A 21,344-nucleotide genomic window follows, 5' to 3' on the forward strand; every position below is an offset into this window, starting at 1 on the left:
TTTCCTTTATTAACCCATGTTCCCACAGTTTCCCCATACTTAATTAACACACTATCTTAAGCTAACCAAAGATTCAATTGGGATATTTAATTATTTTTCTGCTTTAAGGCTAGTGATGTGGTAAAATACAGAACAAGAGGGGGTTAAAAGGCTCAAAGTGGCTGACAAGGCTGATTTAAAGGGTAGGCTTATTTGGGATAAGTGAGCTAAAATCAAATAATGGCCTCAATCATATGCAAGCATGTAAATATACTAAATAATGGACATATAGAATGGAACAAAGCAAAGATTGCAATTATAGAGAAGAAAACACACAGGAATAAAAATTTATGGTTAAATAATGTAACCATATAAATAAGCTCAAAATCTCACAGGTTGTGTGTTTTTTAGCTCAAAAACCATGTTCCAAATACAACTTCAAACAAGTTTTAACATAAAATTTTTTCAATTTAAATTAGTGAAAATTTTCAAAGATAGGGTCTTAAAAGAATTTTATTACTTTAACCAAGTAGTAACTAAATGCATAAAATCAAACAAATATGCAAATGCAACAATGAACTAACAAATAAAATAAAATATTGGTATTGAAACAGAAAGGTACTAACCCATGGAGATCGGTATCGACCTCCCCACACTTAAAGATTGTACCATCCTCGGTGCATGCGAAGATGTGCAAGTGGACGGGTTGCTTCAACTGATGCTCTTCTCATCAAGGAATGTGCGTAGGAACTTGTTTGTCTCTCCCATTAAGAAGCTTTTCCTCTCCCTTTGTGGTGGCCATCCTGAAAGAAGAGGGAAAAGAAAAAGTAACCCAAAAAAGATAGAAAATAAATAAATAAAATATGGGTGTTAATGCCAGATAATAAGGGTCTCAATTACATGGTAGCTACAACATGCAAGTGAGAAAATAATAGAAGTACATGGCAGATCAAGAGTGCAAAAATTTGCAACAATGGGAGGAGAGAGTGGGTAATGAAAGACAATGTAAGTTCGTGGCAATGCAAATGAAGTGCAAGTATTATAAAAGATTGGCATTGGCAGATAATTAATATCCTCCCACAGTGTAAAACAAGTTATTAAGCACCAAAGTAATTCAAGAAAAGATGTAACAGTTGAATAAGAACTTTTGAACACCAAAATTAATAAATTTAAAAAAAATAAAAATATGCAATGAATGAAAGTATGCAAATAAATTAAATAAAATAGAATGGGAGTGAGAGAAAATAAGAGAGGAAGAAGAAAGAAATAAGAAAAGATAAGAAAATTGGCACTAATCTGGATAGGTTGTGCGACGCGGTCGTGTGGTGCGCAACAAGGTTAGGCGACACGAACGTGTGGGGCACGCGATCGCGTGACTTGATTTGTGCTAGTGGCACGAGTGCAGTCTCGCGGTCGCACAACTCTCTGTTCAAAACTTAGTATTGCCAAAATCCTGGGTGACGCGGTCGCGTGGTCGACGCGATCGCGCGGGTGGCCTTATTTCCAATATGACGCGGATGCGTGGGTGACGCGTTCGCGTGGCAGGGATTGTGCTACTAGTACGAATTCAACCACTTCTTCAACCAAAGTCTTCAACCACTTCTTCTTCTTCTTCAACAATGACATCTTCTTCTACTTGTTCTAGTACGAATTCATTCTCTGTCTTGTCCACTGGGGCCTCTGGTATCTCCTTCATGCTATGTTCTTCACTAGACTGTCCACATGGGACTGTGGCTGATCCTTGTGTATTTAAGCATCTAGAAGCCCTTTGAATCATTGCTTGCTCCAGTTGTTGAATGGTTGTTTGAAATTTAATTACTGTTTCCCTTAGGCGATCCTCCGCTTCTCGGGTTGCCTAACTTGGACATGATACAAAGGAAAGTGGTGGTGATTGGGAGTGATTGGATTGGAATTGGGGTGGTTCTATATATGGTTCATATGGCTCATAAGGTGGTTGAGGGTTAGGGTTATATGGAGGTGAATGGTGGTAGTTGGCTTGTGAGTGTGGTAGTTCAAAGTTATGTTGAGGAAAGGGTTCATAGGCATATGGTGGTGGTTGTTGATAGTCCATTGGAGGTGGTTGTTGCCATGAGGGTTGATCAAATCCTTGTGGCTCCTCCCATCTTTGATTGTTCCAACATTGATGCCTGTTCTCATTGTAATTTCTTCTTCCTGCAACATTATTGTAACCAGGCTCATAGCCAAAGGGGTGAGAGTTCATAGTAGCAAAATAAAAATTAAAAATAAAAATAAATTTAAATTTAAATTAAAAGGTTATTTAAATTTTGAATTTGAAAATTAAATTTTGAAATTTGAAATTTTGAAATTTTTGAATTTTGAATTTTTGAAATTTGAAATTTTGAAAATTTTTAAATTTGAATTTCGAAATTTGATTTTTTAAACAAGATAAGATAAAATAAAAATTTTAAAATAAAAACCAATAACCTCTTAACTTAAGAAAAAGCAAAAATAAAAACAAAAATAAAAACAAATAAACAAGCATAAATAAAATATTTACAATGACTAATAATAAGGCATACATTTGCAATTCCCCGGCAACGGCACCATTTTGACGTTGGGATTTTTGCCAGTAAAGAATGTCATAAAAACAGTCGCGTTGTAGATATAGTCTCTAAACCGACAAAAATCCCTTCGTACAAACGTTTTGGTTGTCACAAGTAACAAACCCCTTTTTAAATTGATAACCGAGTATTAAACCTCGGGTCATCTTCTCAAGGAATTGCAGGGAAGTATGTTCTTATTATTGGTTATGAAGGTTGTAAATTGGGGGTTTCGGAAGTTTGGGCAATGCGCACAGGTATATTTTCGAGCAATAAAAATAAATAAATAACTGTAAAATAAACTCTTGGCAAGGTATGAGAACCGGAAATCCTGTCCTTGTTATCCTTATCAGATGTGATGAGAATTGGATTTTAATCCCACTTAGTTAAGTCAAGTGGACTAATTAGCTTGATCCTCAAGTCCTAGTCAACTCCTGTGGAGAGACTAGTGTTAGAGCAATCCTAGCTAAAGCAAAATCTGCCAATTTCAACCACTCCTGAGTTTGACAACTCAAGTGTTACCAATTACCTAACCAAAGCCAAAAGAAGAAAATATCTAAATTAAATTAAAAGCAAAGCAATCTTAAATCTGAAATACCTCAAATAATATTAATTAAGAAAATCATAACATGAATGTAGCATAAGCCAAATAGGCAACATAACTAATATAAGCATTAAAGTATCTGAACGTAAGAGATAAATATAAAGTAAAAGAACGTTGAACCTGGGATTGAGAGTCACTCCTAAAACTAAGAGAAATCCTAAATCATAATCCTAAGAGAGAGGAGAGAACCTCTCTCTCTAAAAACTACATCTACTCCTAAAATTGTGAATTATGAGAGCTTCCTTATGAATGAATGTATTCCCCCACTTTATAGCCTCTAATCTGTGTTTTCTGGGCCACAAACTGGGTCAAAAACAGTCCAGAATTCGCTGGTTTCGAATTTTGCCATGCTGGATTTCCGTCACTGGGACGCGGCCGCATGGATCACGCGGTCGCGTTGCCTAGCGTCAGGGGAACTATAGCATATTATATATCAAATCGAAGCCCCGGACGTTAGATTTCCAACGCAACTGGAACCGCGTCATTTGGACCTCTGTAGCTAAAGTTATAGCTGTTTGAGTGCAGAGAGGTCAGACTGGACAGCTTAGCAATTTCTCCAACTTCTTGCATTACTTCCACTTTTGCATGCTTTCTTCCCATCCTCCAAGCCATTCCTGCCTTATAATATCTGAAAACACTTAACACACATATCAAGGCATCTAATGGTAATAAGAGAGGATTAATAATAAGCAAATATAAGATCAAAGAAGCATGTTTTCAATCAAAACACATAATTAGGAAGGAAATATAAAACCATACAAATAGTATGAATAAGTGGGTAAAGAGTTAATAAAAACCACTCAATTGAGTACAAGATAAACCATAAAATAGTGGTTTATCAGAGCCTCCACTCGCGTATCCTCCTGAAATATAGTTAATGATTCCTCGTGGTTTTTCATAATTGTTCGCCGACACCTTCTCTTTTCCTCGGTATTGTTGTTCAGATGAGTCTTTGGTTCTGGAAGATATGGGACGTTTTTGGATTTTACCTCTGATGTACTTATCGAGATGGCCTTGCCGAGCTAAGCGTTCCAAGAGGTCCTTTGCTATTACACAGTTATTAGTGGTGTGGCCGTGCTTTTGGTGGAAGGCACAATATTTTGATTTATCTGCGTTCTTAGTATCTTGATATGTTCCGGCCTTTCTTGGTGGTTTGATGAGTTTTGAATGTAGAATCTCTTTGATGATGTCCTCTCTCTTTGATGATGTCCTCTCTCTTTGATGATGTCCTCTTTGACGAGGGGTTATTTTAAAACTTTTCTTACTAGTTGGAGTTTTATCGTCGTCTCTGTAGGTTGTTCTATCAGACTTCCGAGCTTGTCTGAGCTCCTCGATATCGATTTGTCCTTTTTCTTTTTCCCAGAATTCGGCCAGGGTTTCTGGCTTTGCTATCGCAATGGTTTCTTGGAACTTTCCAGGTCGGAGGCCACTTTTGAGTGCGTGCAAATGGACTTCTGGGTGGAGATCAGGTATGCTGATGGCTATTTTGGTGAAACGAGTCATATAGTCTTTCAGGCTTTCGTTCTGCCCCTACTTAATAGTGTTCAGATAGTTAGAGTCATGTAAATATATTGCAGATCCGGCGAAGTGCTCTTCGAACAGCTTGGCTAGTTGTTGAAATCGCGAAACAGAACCTGCAGGCAAAGCACACAACCAATCAAGTGCATGACCGTCTAAATAATTTGAAAAACAACAGCATAAAACAGTGTCGGATGCACTGTTAACGATCATTATTGATCAAAACTTCTTGAGAAATTTCTTCGAGTCTCCGAGGCCATCATAAGGTGTGAGGGTTAGTGGTAGAGTGAATCTCTTCGGCAACTCGAAGTTCATCACCTTCTTGGTGAAGGTCCCACAAGATCATCAATTCCTTCTTTTTCATCTTCGGGGTGAATTACATCAGCTTGGATAGTCTCCGAGACATCAGAGGGTGAATGATGCTCATCATCCTCTGGTTGCTGGTGGTGAGCGTCGTTGTGTTCTGTCCGAACATGGTTCAGTTCGGCGATTTGGGTGGCCATTATTTAGTTTTCGTCAGCTATCCGCTGATTGGCTTGCTGTAGCTCGGCTACCATCCGCATGAGTTCGGATAATGAAGGAAGTGGTGCGTCAGCCATGGATATAAACAGAAACAGTGGGACCAAAAGAGAAAATTCTATATCTTCGGCCCACGGTGGGCGCCAATTGATCTTGCTTGCGAAATAAAGGTGTTAACCGAGTTATATCCTCAGAGGCTGGGTGTCCAACTCTTGAGTCCGAGCTTTTTCTTTGTGTGGTGATGTGAAAGTATGAGCAATGAAGAGGAGGGGAGTGTACCTGTGGTGCACGAAATTGTGATGTCCAGGCTCAAACTATTCCTGGCACGTGAGCAACTTGGTACGCGTAATCGTGATTACACATTCATAATATGTCACAACTTCGATACAACTAACCAGCAAGTGCACTGGGTCGTCCAAGTAATACCTTACGTGAGTAAGGGTCGAATCCCACGGAGATTGTTGGTATGAAGCAAGCTATGGTCACCTTGTAAATCTCAGTCAGGCAGATATAAAGTGATAATGGTGTTTTCGAATATTATATAATAAAATAGGGATAGAGATACTTATGTAAATCATTGGTAGGAATTTCAGATAAGCGAATGGAGATGCTTTTCGTTCCTCTGAACCTCTGCTTTCCTGCTATCTTCATCCAATCAGTCTCACTCCTTTCCATGGCTGGCTTTATGTGATACATCACCACTGTTAATGGCTACTTTTGGTCATCTCTCGGGAAAATGATCCAATGCCCTGTCACGGCACGGCTAATCGTCTGGAGGCATCACCCTTGCCAATGGCTTCATCTTATCCTCTCAGTGAATAATATGCTCACGCACCCTGTCACGGCACGGCTATTCATCTGTCGGTTCTCGATCATGCTGGAATAGGATTTACTATCCTTTTGCGTCTGTCACTAACGCCCTGCAATCGCGAGTTCGGAGCTCGTCACAGTCATTCAATCATTGAATCCTACTCGGAATACCACAGACAAGGTTTAGACCTTCCGGATTCTCTTGAATGCCGCCATCATTCTAGCTTACGCCACGAAGATTCTGGTTAGGAGATCTAAGAGATATTCATTCTAGCTTATTTCATGTAGAACGGAAGTGTTTGTCAGGCACACGTTCATAATGGAGAATGGTGATGAGCGTCACACATAATCATCACCTTCATCACGTTCTTGGGTGCGAATGGATATCTTAGAAGCGAAATAAGATGAATTGAATAGAAAACAGTAGTACTTTGCATTAATCTTTGAGGAACAGCAGAGCTCCACACCTTAATCTATGGAGTGTAGAAACTCTACCGTATGAAAATACATAAGTGAAGGTCCAGGCATGGCCGAGATGGCCAGCCCCCTAAAGCATGATCAATAGTCTCCTAAGATGAACAATGGATTAAGACTGAGACCAAAGATGTCAAAAAGACTAGTAAAAGGTCCTATTTATAATAAACTAGTCACTAGGGTTTACATGAGTAAGTAATTGATGCATAAATCCACTTCCTGGGCCCACTTGGTATATGTTTGGGCTGAGCCTGAGTGTTGCACGTGCAGAGGCCATTTGTGGAGTTGAACGCCAGCTTTTGTGCCAGTTTGGGCGTTCAACTCTGGTTTTGGCTCCTTTTCTGGCGCTGGACGCCAGATTTGGGTAGAAAGCTGGCGTTGAACGCCAGTTTACGTCATCTATTCTTGGCCAAAGTATGGACTATTATATATTAATGGAAATCCCTGGATGTCTACTTTCCAACGCAATTGGAAGCGCGCCATTTCGAGTTCTGTAGCTCCAGAAAATCCACCTTGAGTGCAGGGAGGTCAGAATCCAACAGCATCAGCAGTCCTTCTTCAACCTCTGAATCTGATTTCTGCTCAAATCCCTCAATTTCAGCCAGAAAATACCTGAAATCACAGAAAAACACACAATTTCATAGTAAAGTCCAGAAATGTGAATTTAACATAAAAACTAATGAAAACATCCCTAAAAGTAACTAGATCCTACTAAAAACATACTAAAAACAATGTCAAAAAGCGTATAAATTATCCGCTCATCACAACACCAAACTTAAATTGTTGCTTGTCCCCAAGCAACTGAAAATCAAATAGGATAAAAAGAAGAGAATATACTATAAATTCCAAACTATCAATGAAACATAGCTTCAATCATATGAGCGGGACTTATAGCTTTTTGCCTCTTGAATAGTTTTGGCATCTCACTTTATCCATTGAGGTTCAGAATGATTGGCATCTATAGGAACTCAGAGTTCAGATAGTATTATTGACTCTCCTAGTTCAGTATGATGATTCTTGAACACAGCTATTTTATGAGTCTTGGCCGTGGCCCTAAGCACTTTGTTTTCCAGTATTACCACCGGATACATAAATGCCACAGACACATAATTGGGTGAACCTTTTCAGATTGTGACTCAGCTTTGCTAAAGTCCCCAATTAGAGGTGTCCAGGGTTCTTAAGCACACTCTTTTTTTGCTTTGGACCTTGACTTTAACCGTTCAGTCTCAAGTTTTCACTTGACACCTACACGCCACAAGCACATGGTTAGGGACAGCTTGGTTTAACCGCTTAGACCAGGATTTTATTCCTTTAGGTCCTCCTATCCACTGATGCTCAAAGCCTTGGGATCCTTTTTATGTGCCCTTGCCTTTTGGTTTTAAGGGTTATTGGCTTTTTCTGCTTGCTTTTTCTTTTTCTTTCTACTTTTTTTTTCTTTTCTATTTTTTTCGCCCCTTTTTTTTTCTCTTTTTTTTTTCTCTTTTTTTTTTCTGCAAGCTTTGTTCTTTGCTGCTTTTTCTTGCTTCAAGAATCATTTGTATGATTTTTCAGATTATCAAATAACATGTCTCCTAGTCATCATTCTTTCAAGAGCCAACATATTTAACATTCTTAAACAACAACTTCAAAAGACATATGCACTGTTCAAGCATTCATTCAGAAAATAAGAAGCATTGTCACCACATCAATATAATTAAACTAAGTTCAAGGATAAATTCGAAACTCATGTACTTCTTGTTCTTTTGAATTAAAACATTTTTCATTTAAGAGAGGTGATGGATTCATAGGACATTCATAACTTTAAGACAAAGTTACTAACTACTAATGATCATGTAATGAAGACACAAACATAGATAAGCACATAACATAGAAAACGAAAAACAGAAGAAAGAAGAACAAGGAATGAATCCACCTTAGTGATGGTGGCGTTTCCTTCTTGAGGAACCAATGATGTCCTTGAGCTCTTCTATGTCTCTTCCTTGTCTTTGTTGCTCCTCCCTCATTGCTTTTTGATCTTCTCTTATTTCATGAAGCATGATGGAGTGCTCTTGATGTTCCACCCTTAGTTGTCCCATATTGGAACTCAATTCTCCTAGGGAGGTGTTGATTTGCTCCTAACAATTTTGTGGAGGAAAGTGCATTTGAGGCATCTCAGGGATCTCATGGAAATGATCTTCTTGCGCCTCTTGAGCTCCATGACTGGGCTCTCTTGCTTGCTCCATCTTTTTCTTAGTGATGGGCTTGTCCTCTTTGATGAGGATATCTCCCTCTATGTCAATCCCAGCTGAATTGCATAGGTGGCAAATGAGGTGAGGAAAGGCTAACCTTGCCATAGTGGAAGACTTGTCAGCCACCTTGTAGAGTTCTTGAGGTATAATCTCATGAACTTCCACCTCTTCTCCAATCATGATGCTATGGATCATGATGGCCCGGTCTATAGTAACTACAGACCGGTTGCTAGTGGGAATGATTGAGCATTGAATGAACTCTAACCATCCTCTAGCTACAGGCTTGAGGTCCAATCTTCTTAGTTGAACAGGCTTGCCTTTGGAGTCAATCTTCCATTGAGCTCCTTCCATGCATATGTCCATAAGGACTTGGTCCAACCTTTGATTAAAGTTGACCCTTCTAGTGTAGGGGCGTTCATCTCCTTGCATCATGGGCAAGTTAAACGCCAACCTCACATTTTCCGGACTAAAATCTAAGTATTTCCCCCGAACCATTGTAACATAGTTCTTTGGATCCGGGTTCTTACTTTGATCATGGTTCTTGGTGATCCATGCATTAGCATAGAACTCTTGAACCATTAGGATGCCGACTTGTTGGATGGGATTTGTTAGAACTTCCCAACCTCTTCTTTGAATTTCATGTCGGATCTCCGGATACTCATTTCTTTTGAGTTTGAAAGGGACCTCAGGGATCACCTTCTTCTTGGCCACAACATCATAGAAGTGGTCTTGATGGGCTTTGGAGATGAACCTTTCCATCTCCCATGACGTGGATGTGGAAGCTTTTATCTTCCATTTCCCTCTTCTAGAGGATTCTTCGGTCTTGGGTGCCATCAATGGTAATGGAAAAACAAAAAGCTATGCTTTTACCACACCAAACTTAGAATATTGCTCGCCCTCGAGCAATAAACAACAGAATAGAAGAAGAAGAAGAAGAAATATGGAGAGGGAGAGGGAGATGTGGTTTCGGCCAAGAGGAGTGTAGAGGGGTGTGTTGTGTGAATTTGATGAAGAATGGAGGTCTTTATATAGGGAAGGGAAGGGGGGTTAAGGTTCGGCCATATGGGTGGGTTTGGGTGGGAAATTGGTTTTGAATTTTGAAGGTAGGTGGAGTTTATGAGTTAGGTTTATGGGGAAGAGTGGATGGATGTGAGTTGTGAGGAGGTGATGGGAAAGAGAGTTTGAGGTGATTGGTGAAGGGTTTTTGGGGATGAGTGTTTATGGGGTTGTGTGAAAGAGAGTGGTGAGAAGAAGTGAGTGGAGGTAGGTGGGGATCCTGTGGGGTTCACAGATCCTGAGTGGATCCTGTGGGGTCCACAGATCCTGAGTGGATTCTGTGGGGTCCACAGATCCTGAGTGGATCCTGTGGGGTCCACAGATCCTGAGTGGATCCTGTGGGGTCCACAGATCCTGAGGTGTTCAAGGATTTACATCCCTGCACTCATTAGGCATGTAAAAATGCCTTTATACCCAACTCTGGGCGTTCAGCGCCAGGTTGGTGGCCATTTTGGGCGTTCAACGCCCATTTGTGTGCCATTTCTGGCGTTGAACGCCAGAACCATGCCTGTTCTGGCGTTCAGCGCCAGAACCATGCTCTGTTCTGGCGCTGAACGCCAGATAGATGTTCCTCCAGGGTGTGATTTTTCTTCTGCTATTTTTTATTCCGTTTTCAATTTTTATATTTATTTTGTGACTCCACATGATCATGAACCTAAAAAAACATGAAAAACAATAAAAATAAGAATTAGATAGACATTGGGTTGCCTCCCAACAAGTGCTTCTTTAATGTCAATAGCTTGACAGTGGGCTCTCATGGAGCCTCACAGATGTGCAGAGCTTTGTTGAGACCCTCCAACACCAAACTTAGAGTTTGGATATGGGAGTTCAACACCAAACTTAGAGTTTGACTGTGGGGCTCTGGTTGACTCTGCTTGGAGAGAAGCTTTTTCTGCTTCCTCTCCATGGTTGCAGAGGGAGATCCTTGAGTTTTAAACACAAGGGAGTCCTCATTCCATTGAAGGAATATTTCACCTCTGTCAACATCAATCACAGCTCTTGCTGTGGCCAGGAAAGGTCTTCCTAGGATGATGGATTCATCCTCTTCCTTTCCAGTATCCAGGACTATGAAATCAGCAGGGATGTAAAGGCCTTCAACCTTTACTAACACGTCCTCTACTTGTCCATAAGCCTGTTTTCTTGAGCTGTCTGCCATCTCTAGTGAGATTTTCGCAGCTTGCACCCCATAGATTCCCAGTTTCTCTATTACAGAGAGGGGCATGAGGTTTATTCCTGAACCAAGGTCACACAGAGCTTTAAAGATCATAGTGCCTATGGTACAGGGTATTATGAACTTTCCAGGATCCTGTCTCTTCTGAGGTAATGTCAGTTGATCCAGATCACTCAGTTCATTGATGAACAAGGGAGGTTCAACTTCCCAAGTATCAATGCCAAATAATTTGGCATTCAGCTTCATGATTACACCAAGAAACTTGGCAGTTTGCTCTTCAGTAACATCCTCATTCTCTTCAGAAGAGGAATACTCATCAGAGCTCATGAAGGGCATAAGGAGGTTTAATGGGATCTCTATGGTCTCTAGATGAGCCCCAGAGTCCTTTGGTTCCTCAGAGGGAAGCACCTTATTGACCACTGGACGTCCCAGGAGGTCTTCCTCCTTGGGATTCACGTCCTCTCCTCTCCTCACAGGTTCGGCCATGGTGCTTATGTCAATGGCCTTGCACTCTCCTTTTGGGTTCTCTTCTGTATTGCTTGGGAGAGTACTAGGAGGGATTTCAGTGATCCTTTTACTCAGCTGGCCCACTTGTGCTTCCAGATTTCTAATGGAAGACCTTGTTTCATTCATGAAACTTACAGTGGCCTTAGATAGATCAAAGACTAGATTTGCTAAATTAGAAGCATTTTGTTCAGAGTTCTCTGTCTGTTGCTGAGTTGATGATGGAAAAGGCTTGCTATTGCTAAACCTGTTTCTTCCACCATTATTAAAGCCTTGTTGGGGCTTTTGATCCTTCCATGAGAAATTTGGATGATTTCTCCATGTTGAGTTATAGGTGTTTCCATAAGGTTCACCTAAGTAATTTACCTCTGCTATTGCAGGGTTCTCAGGATCATAGGCTTCTTCTTCAGAAGATGCCTCTTGAGTACTGTTGGATGCAGCTTGTATTCCATGCAGACTCTGAGAGATCATATTGACTTGCTGAGTCAATATTTTATTCTGAGCCAATATGGCATTCAGAGTGTCAACTTCAAGAACTCCCTTCTTCATAGGCGTCCCATTATTCACAGGATTCCTTTCAGAAGTGTACATGAACTGGTTATTAGCAACCATGTCAATGAGTTCTTGAGCTTCTGCAGGCGTTTTCTTTAGGTGAATGGATCCACCTGCAGAAGTGTTCAGTGACATCTTTGATAGCTCAGATAAACCATCATAGAATATATCCAGGATGGTCCATTCTGAAAGCATGTCAGAAGGACACTTTTTGGTCAACTGTTTGTATCTTTCCCAAGCTTCATAGAAGGATTCACCTTCTTTCTGTCTGAAGGTTTGAACATCAGCTCTAAGCTTGCTTAGCTTTTGAGGAGGAAAGTACTTGGCTAAGAAAGCCGTGACCAGCTTATCCCAAGAGTTCAGGCTGTCTTTGGGTTGAGAATCCAACCATAATCTAGCTCTGTCTCTTACAGCAAAAGAAAAAAGCATGAGCCTGTAGACTTCAGGATCTACTCCATTAGTCTTAACAGTATCACATATCTGCAAGAATTCAGTTAAGAACTGAAAAGGATCTTCAGATGGAAGTCCATGAAACTTGCAGCTCTGCTGCATCAGAGAAACTAATTGAGGTTTCAGCTCAAAGTTGTTTGCTCCAATGGCAGGAATGGAGATGCTTCTTCCATGTAAATTGGAATTAGGTGCAGTAAAGTCACCAAGTATCTTCCTTACATTATTATTATTTTCGGCTGCCATCTCCTCTTCCTGTTCGAAAAATTCTGAAAGGTTTTCTCTAGATTGTTGTAATTTAGCTTCTCTTAATTTTCTCTTCAGAGTCCTTTCAGGTTCTGGATCTGCTTCCACAAGAATGTTCTTATCCTTGCTCCTGCTCATATGACAAAGAAGAAGGCACAGAAAAATAATAATAATAATAGAGATCCTTTATACCACAGTATAGGGATCCTTTTGTGAGTGGAAGAAAAGAGGGAGACAAAGAATGTGATGTAAAGAAAGAAACACACTGTGAGGAGGCTAGAGAATGTGAGATGAGATGTTAGGATATGAATGAATAAATAGAATAAGATAGGGGAGGGATAATTTTCGAAAATTATTTTGAAAAAGAGTTAGTGATTTTCGAAAATGGTTTTTGAAAATTGTTAGCATTTTTTTTTCGAAAAATTTTTAAAATTAAAAATAAAAATAAGAATAATTAGTTAATTAAAAAGAAATTTTTGAAAAAGAGGGAAGATATTTTCGAAAATTAGAGAGAGAGAGTTAGTTAGGTAGTTTTGAAAAAGTTAAGAAACAAACAAAAAGTTAGTTAGTTAGTTGAAACAAATTTTGAAAAGATAAGAAGTTAGGAAGTTAGAGAAGATATTTTGAAATCAAATTTTTGAAAAAGATAAGAAGATATTTTTGAAAAGATATGATTGAAATTAGTTTTGAAAAAGATTTGATTTTAAAAATCTCAATTAATGACTTGATTCACAAGAAATCACAAGATATGATTCTAGAACTTAAAGTTTGAATCTTTCTTAACAAGCAAGTAACAAACTTCAAATTTTGAATCAAAACATTAATTGTTATTGTTATTTTCGAAAATTTGGTATAAAAATAAGAAAAACATTTTTGAAAAACATTTTTGGAATTTTCGAAAATAACTAAAAATTTTTGAAAAAGATTTGATTTTTGAAAAAGATTTTGAAAAAGATAAGATTTTCAAATTGAAAATTTGATTTGACTCATAAGAAACAACTAGATTTTAAAAATTTTTGAAAAAGTCAACTCAAATTTTCGAATTTGATGAGAGAAAAAGGGAAAGATATTTTTTTTTATTTTTGAAATTTTTATGAAAAATATGAAAATTATGCAATACATGAAATTTTTAGATCAAAACAATGAATGCATGCAAGAATGCTATGAATGTCAAGATGAACACCAAGAACACTATGAAGATCATGATGAACATCAAGAACATATTTTTGAAAAATTTTTAATGCAAAGAAAACATGCAAGACACCAAACTTAGAATTCTTTAATGCTTATGCACTAAGAATTCAAAAATGCATATGATAAACATGAAAAGACACAAAACAAAAAATCATCAAGATCAAACAAGAAGACTTACCAAGAACAACTTGAAGATCATGAAGAACACCATGAATGCATGAAATTTTCGAAAAATGCAAGATGCATATGCAAATGACACCAAACTTATGATATGACTCAAGACTCAAACAAGAAACACAAAAATATTTTTGATTTTTATGATTTTCTAATTTTTTTGGATTTTTATTTTATATTTTTCGAAAATTATTTAGAAAAAAGAAAAATAAGGATTCAAAATTTTTAATATGAATTCCAAGAATCTTATGCTCTAAAGCTCCAATCAAAGGGTCAGGCATGGCTTAATAGCCAGCCAAGCTTTAGTATGTAACTCAGACATGACACGCCTGACATTCCTTACATTCAACAGCCAATTGGCTAAGAAAGATAAAGAAGCTCTTCTCTTGAGTATAAGAATTGAGACATGGCTTTACAGCCAGCCAAGCTTCAACATGCTTCATGAAACACTAGAATTCATTCTTAAAAATTCCGAAGCCATAGAATAATTTTTTTTATTATTATTATATTTATTATATATTTTTTTTCGAAAACAAAAGAAAAATTTTTTTTGAAAGAGTTTTTGAAAAATTTTTTTGAAAATAAAACAAAAAGAAAATTACCTAATCTGAGCAACAAGATGAACCGTCAGTTGTCCAAACTCGAACAATTCCCGACAATGGCGCAAAAAACATGGTGCACGAAATTGTGATGTCCAGGCTCAAACTATTCCTGGCACGTGAGCAACTTGGTACGCGTAATCGTGATTACACATTCATAATATGTCACAACTTCGATACAACTAACCAGCAAGTGCACTGGGTCATCCAAGTAATACCTTACGTGAGTAAAGGTCGAATCCCACAGAGATTGTTGGTATGAAGCAAGCTATGGTCACCTTGTAAATCTCAGTCAGGCAGATATAAAGTGATAATGGTGTTTTCGAATACTATATAATAAAATAGGGATAGAGATACTTATGTAAATCATTGGTAGGAATTTCAGATAAGCGAATGGAGATGCTTTTCGTTCCTCTGAACCTCTGCTTTCCTGCTATCTTCATCCAATCAGTCTCACTCCTTTCCATGGCTGGCTTTATGTGATACATCACCACTGTCAATGGCTACTTTTGGTCATCTCTCGGGAAAATGATCCAATGCCCTGTCACGGCACGGCTAATCGTCTGGAGGCATCACCCTTGCCAATGGCTTCATCTTATCCTTTCAGTGAATAATATGCCCACGCACCTGTCACGGCACGGCTATTCATCTGTTGGTTCTCGATCATGCTGGAATAGGATTTACTATCCTTTTGCGTCTGTCACTAACGCCCTGCAATCGCGAGTTCGGAGCTCGTCACAGTCATTCAATCATTGAATCCTACTCGGAATACCACAGACAAGGTTTAGACCTTCCGGATTCTCTTGAATGCCGCTATCATTCTAGCTTACGCCACGAAGATTCTGGTTAGGAGATCTAAGAGATATTCATTCTAGCTTATTTCATGTAGAACGGAAGTGTTTGTCAGGCACGCGTTCATAATGGAGAATGGTGATGAGCGTCACACATAATCATCACCTTCATCACGTTCTTGGGTGTGAATGGATATCTTAGAAGTGAAATAAGATGAATTGAATAGAAAACAGTAGTACTTTGCATTAATCTTTGAGGAACACCAGAGCTCCACACCTTAATCTATGGAGTGTAGAAACTCTACCGTATGAAAATACATAAGTGAAGGTCCAGGCATGGCCGAGATGGCCAGCCCCCTAAAGCGTGATCAATAGTCTCCTAAGATGAACAATGGATTAAGACTAAGACCAAAGATGTCAAAAAGACTAGTAAAAGGTCCTATTTATAATAAACTAGTCACTAGGGTTTACATGAGTAAGTAATTGATGCATAAATCCACTTCCTGGGCCCACTTGGTGTATGTTTGGGCTGAGCCTGAGTGTTGCACATGCAGAGGCCATTTGTGGAGTTGAACGCCAGCTTTTGTGCCAGTTTGGGCGTTCAACTCTGGTTTTGGCTCCTTTTCTGGCGCTGGACGCCAGATTTGGGTAGAAAGCTGGCGTTGAATGCCAGTTTACGTTGTCTATTCTCTGCCAAAGTATGGACTATTATATATTGCTGGAAAGCCCTGGATGTCTACTTTCCAATGCAATTGGAAGCGCGCCATTTCAAGTTCTGTAGCTCCAGAAAATCTACTTTGAGTGCAGGAAGGTCAGAATCCAACAGCATCAGCAGTCCTTCTTCAACCTCTGAATCTGATTTCTGCTCAAATCCCTCAATTTCAGCCAGAAAATACCTGAAATCATAGAAAAACACACAATCTCATAGTAAAGTCTAGAAATATGAATTTAACATAAAAACTAATGAAAACATCCCTAAAAGTAACTAGATCCTACTAAAAACATACTAAAAACAATGTCAAAAAGCGTATAAATTATCCGCTCATCAACCTGCAAAGGCACTCCAAAGCTTAAGTCAGTATATTATTTTATTCGAAATCTACCGAAAAAGAACACTTTACCTTGCTTTATATATGGTCGGCCATCGGTCTGTTACGCTTTTGTCATTTAAAGTCGTTCATGAAGAGTGGAGATAACGTATTTCTACTTTCATACCGTTGCATTGTCGGTTATATTTGACTGTCTTATGACTCATGAAGAGATGAGCTTATAACGGACTATGCCGAGTTTATAGCTCATGAACGGTGAGTCCATAACGGGCAAATGCCGAGTTATAGCTCATGAATGGTAAATTCATAACGGAGCATGCCGAGTTAGATACGATACAAGATAACAAGAATATGTGGATATATATATATATTGTTGAAGTAAATCATTTATGATGATGAGTTATGGAAGATTAATTGGTTGTGAATGTTGCTATTTGTTAATGAGCATGTAAGGTTATAAGTAGTATGGGTTGATATACTCAAATGTTGGTAAGATTGAGGCTCTTGTGGGTGAGCATGATTTGAAGTGTGATTTTGATATGTGTATTGATACGTGAAAATTAAGATTTCACACGTAACCGGCAAGTATACCGGGTCATATCAAGTAATAAAACTCACAAGAGTGAGGTCGATCCCACAGAGATTGGTAGCTTAAGCAACTTTGGTTAAATGGTAGCTTAGTTAGGCAAACATTGTTTTGTTTTCATGAGAATTTAATTCTTGAATGTAATTGCAGAAAATGTAATGACAAGTAATTAAAAGAACTAAAGTAAGGAAAGCAAATCAACTGACTGAAAGTAAATAACTGAAACTTAAATGGCAAGAAACTTAAATGACATCAAGAGTAAATTGCAAGAAAGTAGAGCGCAAGTAATAGAAAGCTGAATTTAAATAGCAGGAATGTGAAATTGCTTGAATGTAAAAGGGAATTGGGTAGTGGGCATTCAAAATAACTAAAGAACAAAGGAAATGAGAATTGATGGTAGAGATCACTAAGGATCAGAGGTGTAAATTCTCATGAATTGGTGATGATCAATTCCTTCTCAATCATGGGGATAGATCCATGGCGGATTGTGAATAATTGAGCCCAATCTCTTGGTGGCTCAATTTCTCTCAACACAATCAATTGCCACTCTTGTGATCTAATTGTTCATGAGAAGAGATGAAGCTCAATAGCTAATCCTTCATGCCACACAATTCTCAGGATCTCAACCAAGGGTGGTTATATCTCGCATACCAACCCAAAGTATATAAATCAAGAGAATTATGAAAGGATGAACTCTAAACTAAATTCTATGAATCCTTTCTCAAGTTCATCACAAAATTCAAATAGATCCAACCTCCCTCTCGGTAGTGATTGGATCTGTGAAGAACAAGAGTTTCCTCTTAGAGAAACCCACTTGAATTGAGAAGAAAAAAAAAGCTATTAATTCATTTAAATAAACAGAGCTCTTCCCCCTAGTGAAAATGGGGTTTAGTGAATCATTGCTCCAATTACAACTACAATTGCAAAATGGAAATTCAACTAAGTGTAGAGAAGAGAAGAATGAAGAAGAAGAATTCTTAAAACTGAAATTCAAAGCTACAAGAAAAAACAAAATAGAAGACCGGTTTGTTCTCCAAAATGCAGTAAAAAAAATAAAAGTAAAAGTGTAGTGTAAAAGTAAAATGTGTCAAAAGTTCCTCCTAAGTAAAAACATTCTCCTATTTATACTGGTCCTTAAGCTCTTTGAAAGGCCCTCAATCATGCTTGTTGGGTTAGCACATTGGGCTTTGTTCTTGTTGGATTAGCTAGCTCATGAGTGGAGTTGCTGGCCTTTAAGGAAAACAGAGAAAACAGAGAGCTTGTTCACATCAATTCTAGCCCATTGAGCACGTTGCTGGCAAACACGCCTATGAAATTGCAAGTTAGCTACGTGCATGTAAGTTTCCCAGGGTTGGAGCTTCTTACAAGGGCGTTGCCAACTTGGTTTCCAAGTTGCCAACGTGCTTCCTGCTCCTTGGATTCAATTCTTGTGCTTGTTTTTGGAGCTTAAAGTTGCCTATAGTTTGAGCTTCAATTTTGTACTCCACTATAAACAATTATACATGGTTGGAAAGCTCTGAATGTCAGCTTTTTAACGCAACTGGAAGCACCTCAATTGGATCTCTGTAACTCAAGTTATGCCCCCATTGAAGAGGGTAAGGTCAGCGTGCCAAAATCGCAGGCGTTTTTGGTGAACACGCCTTTGTTCTTCCAAGTTGCCAACGCCTTCAGATTCTGAAGCTCTAATTGAGTCCAGCTTTTGAAGCTTCAAACGGATGTCAACTCCATACTATGATATATGGTTGGAAAGCTCTGAATGTCTACTTTCTAATGCCATTGAGAGTGCATCATTTGAGGCTCTACAACTCAAGATATACTCCATGGAAGAGGGCAAGGTCAGGCTGCCAGGGTCGCCGGCGTTATTGGCAAACACGCCTTCCTCCCAGCACGTTGGCAACGTGAATTGCCTCCTTCCCTCGGCCCAAAATCTCTGTCACAAGTGTTGTTGCTGGACACGCTTTCCTCTTATCACGTTGGCAACGTGAGTTGCCCCCCAAGGTTGCCTAAGTTGCTGGCGTTGCCAATGAACACGCCCTTGCAACTCTAAGTTGGCAACGTGCTAGCCTCTTCCTCTTAGCTTCAAGTTTGCTGCATTGCCACTGAACACGCCAATGATCCTTCAAGTTGGCAATGTGCTTGTGGCTGCCTCCTAGCTCCAAGTTTGCTGCGTTGCCACTGAATACGCCAATGATCCTTCAAGTTGGCAACGTGCAAATAGCTTCCTTCTTTGCTCCAATGCCTTCTTGCTTCATCACCTATCATTAACCAAAGAAATTACCTCAATGTATTGCCATTCTATGCAACCAATTTCAAGAGATTCATTCATACTAATGCATTTATAAGCTTCTTGAATTATTTGCATGAATTTGGCCAACATTTACCTAGTTCTTGGTGTTTTAATGCATGAAGGTAAAATTCATCAAAGTGCTTGTTTATTTCAAAGAAAATGAATGAAACTAAGCTAAAACTGCTTAAACTAACTAGCTAATATAGCAAAGATGCAATTGCATCATGTATATATATGGTGATTGATGAACTTGAATGCTTGATTTGAAATTGTGATATGGAATGTTGGTTATGAATTGAATCATTGAATCGAGATTTGGTTAAATATGGAAGAATTATTGGGCTGAGGGTTGAGTGAGGTTTGGAAATGATTAATGTTGGAATGGTTGAGTTTTAGTTTATTTGAATGAAATTGGAAAGTGTATGTTTTGGAAAATTGGAGGTTTATGAAATTGGTAAAAATGAAATTTTATTGAACTTTATGAACTTGTGATATTGAGGCTGGATGATGAGATTTGTAACACCCTAATATTCAAATCCTTATGCTCGAGTCATAAATCAATGATAATAAGGTGGTACGACTCTCAGGGTGGATTTTTTTAATATATAGTTATAAGTAAAATTGAAAGGAGTATTAATCGAGAAGTCTGAAAAGGAGTAAAAATAAAATCGCGAAGACGTATCACTCACGCATCGGCAACTAAAAGATAAAGCGTGAAGTCAAAAATGATATACAAATAAAGTCATAAAGGAGAGTAAGAGAAGGACGATATATAGATATATAACATAAGTAAATAGCCACTAGTCGCAACCCGCGAAGTTTAGGCCGGCTAGGGTACAGTATGAAAGTAGTTGACAATAGTACCTTCTAATCTCTCCCAAAAGAAACATAAGAGCCTCTATAGGCAAGTTCAAAAGTGTTCAATACATAACATAAGCTTTTTCAAATAAAGGTGGAGAGATTCTAAGCAAAATATAAAGTAGAGAATATAAAGATCTTCGCCAACTCTTGGATGAACCACAACTCATTTCTGAGCACCTGGACCTGTATCTGAAAAACAAGAGATATATATGGAATGAGAACCCCCGACCCATGGGTTCCCAGTACGGTAAAAGTGCCAAATAAATACAATGCATTGTAATAAAAACCCACTAAGCATCCTAAACTTCTTTTCACCAAATATCCATCCTAGGTTCTCGTTAATCCATGAATAGGCAACTGTCATAAGGGAATGCTAAATCTGGTTCATATTCCTCATGCTTCCCAACTTTCTAACTCTCTGACGATTCACAATCAAAATTATAAACGAAACCATCCCCAGCCATTCTGTTTCAGCAGTTCTATATCGTTACCTCATATCCTCACCTGGAGCAAGTGAAATCACTTCACTGCGTCTACCCAGGAAGCTCAATTACCTCATTCAATAATCATCATCGTTATTTAATTACATCATCAACTCATCTCATCAAGAATAGCCCTCAGCGTCCACCGATACCAGCATGAGGGACCTCTCAGTTGTACAAACACAAGCAATACAGGCAAGTAATACACAATTAAAGTACAGGTAGAATAAGTAGCACATAATCAGGTAACATAGCATATATGATATAGCAATCCAAAACAAATAGGCAAACCCAAACAATTCAAACATATGCAAATGATGTATGCCTGCCCTATGGCTGATGAGTCTCATCTGTCAGTTATAAAGCCAACCCAACAAGTCCTGGTAGCTAACCATTGGACTGTTCCTCTGCCGTGCATCCCCAACTCAAGTTATTCACAATCATAATCATAATCACACAACACCTACACTGGTGTTTATTCACGGGGGTGAGCTCATCTGGAACTTTCACAGTGTCCGGCCACACTTATGACATAGGGTCAACAGAATCTTGGATCTCAACTTGGAGCAAGTAGAGCCAACCCACTGCATCTACCCAAGGAAATCCGAAACTCAGATAATTTCAAAAATCTCAAATCATACTCGACTGGGAG

General features: G+C 38.7%; 1 non-coding gene across 1 annotated transcript; it reads left to right on the plus strand.

The window, feature by feature from the left end:
- Nucleotides 1-12,165: 12,165 nt before the first annotated feature.
- LOC148571501 (small nucleolar RNA R71) lies at nt 12,166-12,273 on the plus strand. Its single transcript, XR_015907788.1, has one exon. It is a non-coding gene; the product is annotated as a small nucleolar RNA R71 (small nucleolar RNA).
- The last annotated feature ends 9,071 nt before the right edge of the window (nt 12,274-21,344 follow it).

This window comes from Arachis ipaensis, chromosome B3 (genome assembly GCF_059453495.1).
Source record: "Arachis ipaensis isolate K30076 ecotype BB chromosome B3, ASM5945349v1, whole genome shotgun sequence".
NCBI classification, from domain to species: domain Eukaryota; kingdom Viridiplantae; phylum Streptophyta; class Magnoliopsida; order Fabales; family Fabaceae; genus Arachis; species Arachis ipaensis.